The sequence below is a fragment of the Pleuronectes platessa genome, unplaced genomic scaffold, assembly GCF_947347685.1.
Source record: "Pleuronectes platessa unplaced genomic scaffold, fPlePla1.1 scaffold_28, whole genome shotgun sequence".
NCBI lineage: Eukaryota > Metazoa > Chordata > Actinopteri > Pleuronectiformes > Pleuronectidae > Pleuronectes > Pleuronectes platessa.
In genome coordinates, this window is record NW_026519046.1 from 1,380,386 (window position 1) to 1,392,031 (window position 11,646).

At 42.3% G+C, this 11,646-nt stretch overlaps 1 long non-coding RNA gene across 1 annotated transcript; it reads left to right on the top strand.

The window, feature by feature from the left end:
* The first annotated feature begins 919 nt into the window (after positions 1 to 919).
* LOC128436382 (uncharacterized) lies at positions 920 to 3,063 on the top strand. Its single transcript, XR_008338051.1, has 2 exons — positions 920 to 2,460; positions 2,622 to 3,063. It is a non-coding gene; the product is annotated as an uncharacterized LOC128436382 (long non-coding RNA).
* The last annotated feature ends 8,583 nt before the right edge of the window (positions 3,064 to 11,646 follow it).

The window sequence follows — 11,646 nt, forward strand, 5'->3', positions numbered from 1 at the left end:
CGCCGGCTGTTCACACCGGATTTGCATTTCTCAGCGACGGTCAGCCCGCGATTCTGCTTTCTCCGCTTGCTGTTGAATGTAACCCGTTCAATGTACTCGTTTGGGGGTATATGATGATGGTCTCATAGCCCCCCCCTCTATTTGTATCCATATGACTGCTTGTGTAGCTGTAGTGGATGGGCAGGGGGGAATTTAATTATGTGATTGGGAAAATTGGGGAAATTAAAACTCTAGGACAACAGATCGTTTAAAATCATTTTCAGTTTGTTTCTTGGCGCATTACGCTCGCGGCGAGTGAAAAAAATAGACTCTACGCCGAAACCATTGGTTCAGGGCGCGAGTGAAGCAGCGCGGCGCAGCGCATCCGATGTGCACCGCACAAAGGTTTAACAGGGGGTGGATAGGAGGCGCTTGATTTCCTTGGCGCTGCACTGCGCTTCCACGCCCCGGGGTAAACTCGGCGTTAGACAGTGCCTCTCCTTTCTCAGAGTAAGGACTAAATCGCAGACCAAGATGCAAAAAAATACTTATTTATTTCCAAAAATAGAAAAAAACAAGGATCCAAAAAGGCAAAAAACACAAGTGCAAAAAACAGAGAGTCCAATTCAAAAACAGAATTCCAAAAGGGAAAAACAGAGAGGATCAAAAATCTGAGTCTAGTACCATACCAGGTAAAACAAGGTTCAAACACGGCAGAATCTTTACATAGATTCTCACAAACAAACGATACAATCCGACAGGGGACAACAGGAAGACTGGGCTTAAATAGAAGGGGGAACAAAGACAAGACACAGGTGAACAAATCAGGCAAACAATCAGGTTGATGACCGGGAACAGGTGAGGGACAAAAAGAGCGGGAAGCAACAGAGGGCGGAGTCTCCGGACAATAACAGAACACACATGGCCTGACATCATCGGCGTCGGCAGACCCTTTTCACCGGGGCACGTGCCCCGTTGTGGATCTGCGGTGCCTGGGTATGCCTGGGGCACTGATTTTTTAATTAATTAATTTATTTATACCTTTAATTTTTTTTTATTTAAGTCTGACTCATCTGGCAATCTACAGAATGCATGCTAGCATTTTTTTTTCTTAAAATAGGCCTATAGACTACCACTTTCGTTAGAATTTAAGTCCGACATACGGACAGAGTAATTAGAATCCACTTGCGGCCACTCGGAGCATGTTGCAGCCGGAGAGTTGCCTGTAACACAGAGCCAGGAGTTGTCCAGCACAGCGTCAGCGACCATTCACTCCGGCCGGCGTGAAGTGAAGTAAACAGTAAGCGTTACATTTTTATCCTCTGGAAGCATAGAATGTCTAACAAATGTGTATGCCTTTCATCAAATAAGGTGAAGGGGCGTCTCTGAAGTGGTGTTATTAGCTAATGTGGTCACGTCTGTCGTTATGCTATAGTAGCCAGACAGTTCGCTAATATATTAAACTGTAGCGATAACTGTTTAAGCTGGACCTGTTGATCGGAGAAAGATCACAAATGTCGGGTTCACACTACATGCCATCTTATGGTGTTTCTCGATTCTTTACGTTCATGTTTTCAGGGGGTGATGATCCCGTGATGGGGTATCCAAGTTGTCTTGTCAGCTTAGTTAGCTAGCTATCGGCATACTGTATAAGACATCTTCTCAAGTTGCCTGGAACCAATGGCACCGATGTTATACTAGCGCAATTTATAACAGAATACAACACTCGGAGGTGGAAGCTGTTTTGTACGCTGTTGCTTTTAAAAATAGCCCAGTGCATGCTTAAATAAGCAGGCTGGCTTAAGCAGCTCAAGCACACGTTGGTCTCAAAGTTGAAAATGAATGATTCTGAAATTATTCTCATTCTGGTGTTTTCTGCTCGAGTAGGCCTACAGACAAAAGCACAGACATTAAGGGGGCATGATGACATACAGGTGGTTACTTTCAAGACAGTAGAAACATAATGTAGAAAAAACAAACAATTGATAGGTATCATTCATAGCATGCATATAGACGAATGTCCTGTTTTTACTATTCGTTTTTTTGGTGTGTCAGGTATGTAGAGAGTTATGGAAGAAGTATGTTGTACTAGTAGGCTATGTTATTTTATGATCTTTTGCTGGCATTGAATTATTTGTTATCTCAGTGACCGGAACTAGATATAACAGCCTACTGTATTAGTTATGATTTTGATCTCAATTCAACTCAAACAACATTGTTCTTGTAGATGGACATCAGAAAGTTATTCGCTCGGAGCAGGGATAAAGCAGCAAGGAGAAATGAGAGAGCTACGCTAGGTAACAAGGCAATGCAAACCACTTTTAGGTAACAACCCAGTTGAGTTGACCACTGGTCACTAGCCCAAGCCTAACAGTTACATATCTGTCCAGACAAAGAGGAGCAGCAGAGTGCCGGAGGAGGTGACGGAGGAGTTGAAGGAAAAGGTGAAGGAGAGAGGGATGTTGATGAGCACGAGCAGAGGTGATATGACTATTACTTTCATATTAATTAGGAATAACTGCAAACAGGTTATACACAAGTAACTTTACATATGCATATATACAAATCTAGATAGTGAAAATGCAGACAGGAGACTGTAATATGTTCTTGTTGCTTCAAGATATGTTCTTGTTTGTGTCCAGCTGCAGTTGTGAAAGGACATTCAGCGTACTGAGACGCCTTCACACTTGGTTGAGGAGCACAATGGGGCAAGATAGGCTTCATCATCTTGCCATCATGTCGGTTGAGCGAGGAGAACTCTCCAAATTAAGCCAGTCACAATTGATCGACAGCTTCGCAAAAATGAAGCAGAGGCGCTACCGTTTACTGTTAAAAAAATGAACAGCTCCCCTATCTTTCTGGCCATGATATACACACCTCATAGGATCATCACCATCACACATAGGATGGTCTGAAATAGAAATGATAAACACAGACATGTATGTATGTAGAGGTGTTTTTTTGTTTTTCCTTTTACAGTTGCACATTTCAAGTTTTCAGTTTTCAAGTTCATGTTTGCTGACAGATATTTATTCATGTTTGATGAAGATACGCTTTATGATAATAAATAAGTGCTATAAAATATTTGCTTGCGTGCTTGCATTAATTATCTGTGCCCATGCTTTTTTTAAATAAATAATTGCCCAAAATTTTTTTAGCTCGCGCGCTTCGCGCGCTCACATTTTTTTTTCGGTGCCCTATTGTGCCCCTGTATGGTATTGGGTGAGCTGACGCCCCTGCCTGACATTGGCGATTTCTTTACCTTTTTCCAGATGTTGAGGGTCATTTGCAGAGCCGGTGGCAGATTCGTCATTTTCACAAAGCGCTTGTGAGTGAAGTGTGGTGATCTACTGAAGGTCTCGCTGAAATAAAAATCCTACAAAAACCCATCCCGAGTTAACGTGTCCGTGTCAGCATCACGTTGAGGCAGCAATATAAATGAAATGGTTTAAAAAAAACATAATATTACAAAACCCAGCCGACCACTGTGTTTATGCCAAAGAGTCAAATGAAGGGAAGGTGATCATAATCACATGGGTCGATGACTTGATCATTGCAGCAAGCAATGAAGAAAGACTGAAAAAGGTGAAAGAGATGCTCGCAGAAAAGTTTAAGATGAAAGATTTAGGCAAACTCAAACATTTTCTGGGTATTGATTTCAGTCAATCAGATGGATGTGTAAAGATGTCACAGGAAAGATACACTAACAAGATACTACAGCGTTTTAATATGCAAGATTGTAGGACCAGAGAAACACCCTGTGAGCAGAAGCTAGAGTATACTGAAGATGCAGTAAAGATGGAAGATGTCAGGATGTACAGGGAGGCTGTTGGTAGTCTTATATACTTGACTACTTGTACCAGACCGGATTTAAGTTTTGTGGTGAGCAGATTATCACAGTATTTTGCTGAGCCTACAGAGGAGCAGTGGGTCACTGTGAAGCATGTTTTAAGGTATCTCAAAGGCACTGCAGAGAAAGGGTTAAGCTTTAAGAGAAACGACAGTGAGGAGCTAGGTATACAAGCCTACAGTGATGCTGACTGGGCGGCTGATACAAGTGACAGACGCAGTACCACAGGATACTCTGTCAGTCTTAGTCAGAACAGCTCTCTAGTCTCGTGGAAGACTAGAAAACAACCCACAGTTGCGCTATCAACCTGCGAGGCAGAATATATGGCACTGGCTTCAACCATACAGGAGTGTCTATACCTGGAGCAGTTACTAGGGGGTATAGATAACTACAATTACACACAAACTATTGTACATGAGGACAATCAGGGGACAATAGCTCTTGCCAAAAACCCTGTACACAGACAGAGGTGTAAACACTTTGACATAAAGTACCACTTTATCAGGTCAACTGTGATTGAGGGAAGGGTGATTTTGATGTATTGTTCTACTGATGACATGGTTGCTGATGTAATGACCAAACCTGTAAATAAGTTGAAACTGAAGAAGTTTGCAAATGCTCTTTTTGGAGATTGATATGTGTATGACAGAGGTTCACATTCATTCTGTTTTCCTGTGTTTCTTTTGCTTGAAGTATAGCAACCTGAGTACAAGTGGGGGTGTTGAGATATATTCATTATGTACTCAGATGTATATGTAATGCTGTATTGTAATATGTATATATGGTTACGCCACAGGATGGCGCCAGGGTACAGGCTATAAGAGCCAACCTGCTATATGTTAGTGTGTCAGTTAAAGTAGCTCTGACCGTGAGACTGATGTGTCAGCAGCCTGTTAATAAATACGCCAACAACGGCTAAAGATAACGCCATCATTTATTCTTTCCTCCGAATGCAACGGTAGCTGCAGCAATAGTGCAACACAACTCAACAGAAACAAACATGTTGTATTTAGGTCATACAATTTGAACCAGTTTATCAAAATGTTTCAAAAACATTTACAAACATTAAACACATCATTATGTCATACCTTTAATTCATTCAAATAAAGCAGGGACCCACCCCGTCCTTATTGTCTTGAGAACAATTACTAAAACAGGAAAAGACAACTTAACTTAATGTCACGGACACAATAAGAGAGGGGGAGAAGGGAAGAGCTACGGTGTCCCTAAATAGACTGCGCCGACTTCCCGCAGCCTATAGGAATCACCGTCCTGTCAGGTAAATTAAAACATCAGCAGAACGGGGAAAATAATACTGCCAAAACTATAAAACTTTATTCAGAATTGACCCCGTAACATTCACGCCCGCCCCCATGTAACTCAGTGGCGCTGTTCACTTCGGCTGCGATCGCGTTCGGCACCGATGGTTTCGGGGCATAGTTCGGGGAAACACACTGGGAAATGATTTTAAACGATATTAATGACATATTATATTTAAATGTTAAAATATGTGTCCCGTACTTTAGAGTTCCCTGCGGTTCTCCTGGAGTTTCAATATCCCCGAGTGTTTCCCCGAACATGATTAAATGCTATGAAGATCATCATTTACCCCGAACCCCTTCATTGAACGGAGCATACACAACCAGCGGAGAAAGCAGAATCACGGGCTGACGGGCGCGGAGCAATGCGCTTCCGCTTTGCTCGTGTGTTCCCACAGGAGCTGATGTCCTGCGCGGATGCAACTTCCGTCCGTGCGCTCGCTTTATACTCCCCGTAGACCGGCGGCGAGGACACCGCATAAAACCCACAGCGCGAGTGTGACGCAGTCTGTTACAGTGTAACTTCCGCACTGTAAACAATTGTCATGTAAATTAACTTGTCTGTTTATTATTGTTTTAAATAAAATTCAACATAATCCCAAATACTGTACAATGTAATTTAAGGTAATAGCAGCATGATGACAGTCAGTTCCTATAAATTAAACTCCTCTTTACCAAAACCTTGGTTCCCTGTGTTGATGTGATATTCTGAACAACGTATACTGAATGATTACGGTAAATGAAATGCAGCTACTGAAATACTAATACTGGTTTTGTTGTCCATTACTGATGTAGATTTCAGAGCATGACAGTTATCAGTCGGTTCATTACATTAATATATCATACATTAAACAACCATAGCACACTTTAAGAATCGTAACAATGCAAGCATGTGTAGTGATTAAAAATGGTTCAGAGATGACAGTTAATGTCAATTCGGTTCAACAAGTATCCAGAATAAGACGGGACGGGAGGCTGAGATATCAATACAAAATACAATTTATTTAATAAATGCAAATGATTTAAAACAGACTGCTCAAACAGTAAAGTGACATGTGCAAAGGTTGGAAAGGCTGGCCTGGACTTGATATAAATGACAGTTTAAAATAGAGAGAAATTAGAGGCTCCAGACCCAATTGTACAATGCTGAAATATCATGCATTAAAAACCAAACACAACACACTTTAAGAAAATCACTGCAAACGATATACAACAACAAAATGACAAAAGAGGGCCTCTACTTTATGGAGCCAATAATTCACCACCATTAAAGTCACTACCGCTGAATTGCACAGTCCCAGTAAACCATATATATTGCACCTTGCAATAGAACAAAACAAAACACAAAGAAACAAATAATCAAACCAAATAATCTAAATAAAATCTAAAGTGGGAAAAAACCGTGACCGTAACTATTTAGCTGGAGGCAGCCCTATAAAACAAACATGTTATAGTTAGGTCACACAATTTAAACACATTTATAATATTTAAAAACATTTACAAACATAAAAACACATCCTTATCTCATACTTTTAATTCATTAAAATAAAGCAGGGACAGCGTGCATCCACGGTGACGCCGTCACAGTCGCACACAGACACAGCTTCACGCTGGGCTCTAAGGACAAACTTCAGTTACAATTTGCGGACACTTTCTCTGTGATCGCCGTTAACATTATATAACTTCCAGCAACTTACTGCGACAAACAATTGCGACCACACGTGCTGAGCTCACGCTAAACTTCCGCACACACCCACAGGACCGGCAGTGGGGAGAGAGAGAGAGAGAGGACAAGGGAGAGTGCTAAGGTGTCCCTAAATAAACTCCTCCGCCTCCTTGCAGCCTATAGGAGTTGCCGTCCTGTCAGGTTAATTAACACATCCAGAGCGGGGAAAATGACACTGCTAAAAGTATAAAACTTTATTAAGAACTGACCCGCTACACATGTAATAGCGACCCAGCGCGCAGAGCCACCCAGCGCAGAGCGCATAGAGCGCACAGGAGATCACTAACAAGAAATGTAGAAACTTTCCAAATAATATCCCAGAGTGGAGGCAAGGATCCACTGATGTGAGGGAATCGGTCCGATGCTCTAAATGGATAAATACTGCCGTGACACCGATGCGGGGTTCTGCACGATTTGTGCATGCGAATGGAAGGATGAGGAGGAAGCGAGGGTTCAGCGATTTCTGATCTCACACATTGTGTTATCCACAGCAGCAGCGGCAGAGTATCAGTGTATTTTCTTTATTAGTGACATCACTGCTGTCCTATAAAGTCGCTCTTCACCTCCACCTCACTAACAAACAACTCGATGTCAGTGTCAGAAAGTTTCACTTCCTCTTCACATCGCTTGATGCCGTGCCTCGGTCAGGACTCACGGTGGAAACCCATTGGTCGGATTCATAATTTAATATTCGTGACGTGCTTTGCATTGACCGTTTATAGTAGAAATTGGGGGGGTGGAGGGCGGATTTGGAGTTGAGGTTTTGCGTGTGCATGGTTTTATAAATCGGAATTAGCTTTGGCGTACTCAATTTCATGCTTTTTTATTTAGAATGTGCACCGCCCGCAGGATGTGCGCGCACAGTTTGTTTATTAATTTGATAAATTACATTTTTATGGTTTTTATTTTTAAATATATTCTTTATTTATGTGCGCCGCAGGATTTGCGCGCACAGTTTTTTTTATTACTTTGATTTAATTAAATTATTATATATATATATATATTTTTTATGTGCGCCCCAGGACATGCGCCGCAGCACGCGTCCGTAGGATGTGCGCGCGCAGTTTTTATATAAATTTGATTTAATTTAATTTTTTTATTTTTTATTTAGGATTTGCGGCAGCCGCAGGATGTGCGCGCACAGTTTTTTTATTCATTTGATTTAATTAAATTGTTATATTTTTTTTTTTATTTATGTGCGCCCCAGGATATGCGCCGCAGGACGCGCCCGTAGGATGTGCGGGCGCGTTTCCCGTTCTGCTGATATTTTAATTTACCTGACAGGACAGTGATTCTTATAGGCTGCAGGGCTTTGGCGACATCTATTTAGGGACACCGTAGCGCTCCCTCTCGCCCTCTCTCTCCACTGCCGTTTCTGTGTGTGTGAGTAAGTGCAGCGTGGCCGCAGCAGGTGAGGACGCAAATTGTTTGTTGCGAGCCAGCGTATAAATGAGCGCTGTAATCTTCAGTCATACGAAAAACTATAGGCCCTCTTCTGTAATCCAGGAGAAAACATGGGTTCAACTCAGTTGATACCCACCCCCCAAATCGGGCTGGAACATCAACAAGAAGATCTTAAGACACTTTACAAGGAACAGTTCTGAACCGCAGTCTGACTTTTTGTAACGTGATGGTTTTCACGGAGACTTGGCTCGACCCCTCGATCCCGGACTCCGCCATGGTTCCCGAGGGGGTCTCCATTCAGCGTCAGGACCGGACAACACACTCTGGGAAGAGCAAGGGAGGAGGTGTCTGCTGCATGGAGAACAATGTGTGGTGCTCAGATGTGGAGATTATTTCTTCGGGCTGTTCTCCGGACCTGGAGCAGCTCGTGATCAGATGCCGACCTTATTACATCCCGAGGGAGTTTGGATCGGTCGTTATAACAGCGGTGCACATTCCGCCACATGCCGACATCAGGCCCTGGACGAGCTGCATGAAGCTGATGTCCTGACTCCTGCGCGGATGCAACTTCCGTCCGTCCGCTCACTTTATACTCCCCGTAGACCGGCGGCGAGGACACGGTCTTATTAATTTAATGTAATAGCAGCATGATGACAGTCAGTTCCTATAAATTAAACTCATCTTTACCAAAACCTTGGTTCCATGTGTTGATGTGATATTCTGAACAACGTATACTGAATGATTACGGTATGAAATGCAGCTACTGAAATACTTGCTGTTTTTTTGTTGTTAGAAACAAAGTTGTCCATTACTGATGTAGATTTCAGAACATGACAGTTATCAGTCTGTTCATTACATTTGATAAAACAAATGAACCTTGTAAAACACTTGGAGAAATGATGCAAGTATCAGGACAAAACATTAATCCCACAAAGAGAATGTATAACACGTGATAATTAAAAACAACATGAAATATTCCTTTCTTTATTCATTTTGAATGGTCCTGGTCAAATAAGACTGCCTCTATCAGACGAATCTCTTTAAAACTATTAATTCAACAACACAAGCTCTGCAACTTGATTACATGGAAGATCAACAAGTGACATTCATGAAGTAAATACATCCAATAACTGATCCTAATTTCTAACAGAGAGAAATAAAGAGATCAAATCCTACATTGGATTACGTGCCCTTGGACAAGGGAGCATGTTCCCTTTTGTGTACATGGAAAGGAAGCATACCCATATTTGGAAATGAATTGATTAATATTTAGTGGACAGGAGAAGAACAATATGATTACATGTACAAAATTAAAGAGACAAATTGACAAATGACCTAGGGAGAGAGCTCTCACTGACCTATATGAAACTCCACTCAAAGTCTACAAGGTTGATTGAGACAGATTTCTTCCGAATGTCTCTTCCTGTCCTCTTGGAGACGAGTCCCACAAACAGCTCTCGTTCCTCTTGATTCAGAAGAAGCTGCAGAACACAGGAATCTGAGATTAGAGGTTGAGAAGAAATAAAGTCTCTGATATATGATGTCTATACAAGTGTTTATGAAGTTAGGGTTGAAAATACATGGGAGAAAATCTACTCAGACTTGTGTTAAACAAATAAACGCTTCAATCACATAAACTGTGGCTTCAACATTTTAATATCAGAGGTTAAGCAGACACTTCCTCACGTATATCTTAGTCATACTTTTAAAGTGTGACTAAGTTATAACATTTGTTATAGAAGTCGTTTTAGGTTAGTTGTTTCATTTCATCATCAACGCGTCAGATACAGAGGAAGACGTAGCGGGTCTAGCCGCGCGTGTTGGTGTCTGCTCCTTCTGCTTCAGAGGAGAGGAGCGGAAGAGGATTGATATCAACAGACTGAGTTCACAACACTTCATGTCGTACTTGGTGACACGTGCTGAGAGACTGGATCCACTGATGTGAGGGAATCGGTCAGATGCTCTAAATGGATAAATACTGCCGTGACACCGATGCGGGGTTCTGCACGATTTGTGCATGCGAATGGAAGGATGAGGAGGAAGCGAGGGTTCAGCGATTTCTGATCTCACACATTGTGTTATCCACAGCAGCAGCGGCAGAGTATCAGTGTATTTTCTTTATTAGTGACATCACTGCTGTCCTATAAAGTCGCTCTTCACCTCCACCTCACTAACAAACAACTCGATGTCAGTGTCAGAAAGTTTCACTTCCTCTTCACATCGCTTGATGCCGTGCCTCGGTCAGGACTCACGGTGGAAACCCATTGGTCGGATTCATAATTTAATATTCGTGACGTGCTTTGCATTGACCGTTTATAGTAGAAATTGGGGGGGTGGAGGGCGGATTTGGAGTTGAGGTTTTGCGTGTGCATGGTTTTATAAATCGGAATTAGCTTTGGCGTACTCAATTTCATGCTTTTTTATTTAGAATGTGCACCGCCCGCAGGATGTGCGCGCACAGTTTGTTTATTAATTTGATAAATTACATTTTTATGGTTTTTATTTTTAAATATATTCTTTATTTATGTGCGCCGCAGGATTTGCGCGCACAGTTTTTTTTATTACTTTGATTTAATTAAATTATTATATATATATATATATTTTTTATGTGCGCCCCAGGACATGCGCCGCAGCACGCGTCCGTAGGATGTGCGCGCGCAGTTTTTATATAAATTTGATTTAATTTAATTTTTTTATTTTTTATTTAGGATTTGCGGCAGCCGCAGGATGTGCGCGCACAGTTTTTTTATTCATTTGATTTAATTAAATTGTAAAATTTTTATTTTATTTATGTGCGCCCCAGGATATGCGCCGCAGGACGCGCCCGTAGGATGTGCGGGCGCGTTTCCCGTTCTGCTGATATTTTAATTTACCTGACAGGACAGTGATTCTTATAGGCTGCAGGGCTTTGGCGACATCTATTTAGGGACACCGTAGCGCTCCCTCTCGCCCTCTCTCTCCACTGCCGTTTCTGTGTGTGTGAGTAAGTGCAGCGTGGCCGCAGCAGGTGAGGACGCAAATTGTTTGTTGCGAGCCAGCGTATAAATGAGCGCTGTAATCTTCAGTCATACGAAAAACTATAGGCCCTCTTCTGTAATCCAGGAGAAAACATGGGTTCAACTCAGTTGATACCCACCCCCCAAATCGGGCTGGAACATCAACAAGAAGATCTTAAGACACTTTACAAGGAACAGTTCTGAACCGCAGTCTGACTTTTTGTAACGTGATGGTTTTCACGGAGACTTGGCTCGACCCCTCGATCCCGGACTCCGCCATGGTTCCCGAGGGGGTCTCCATTCAGCGTCAGGACCGGACAACACACTCTGGGAAGAGCAAGGGAGGAGGTGTCTGCTGCATGGAGAACAATG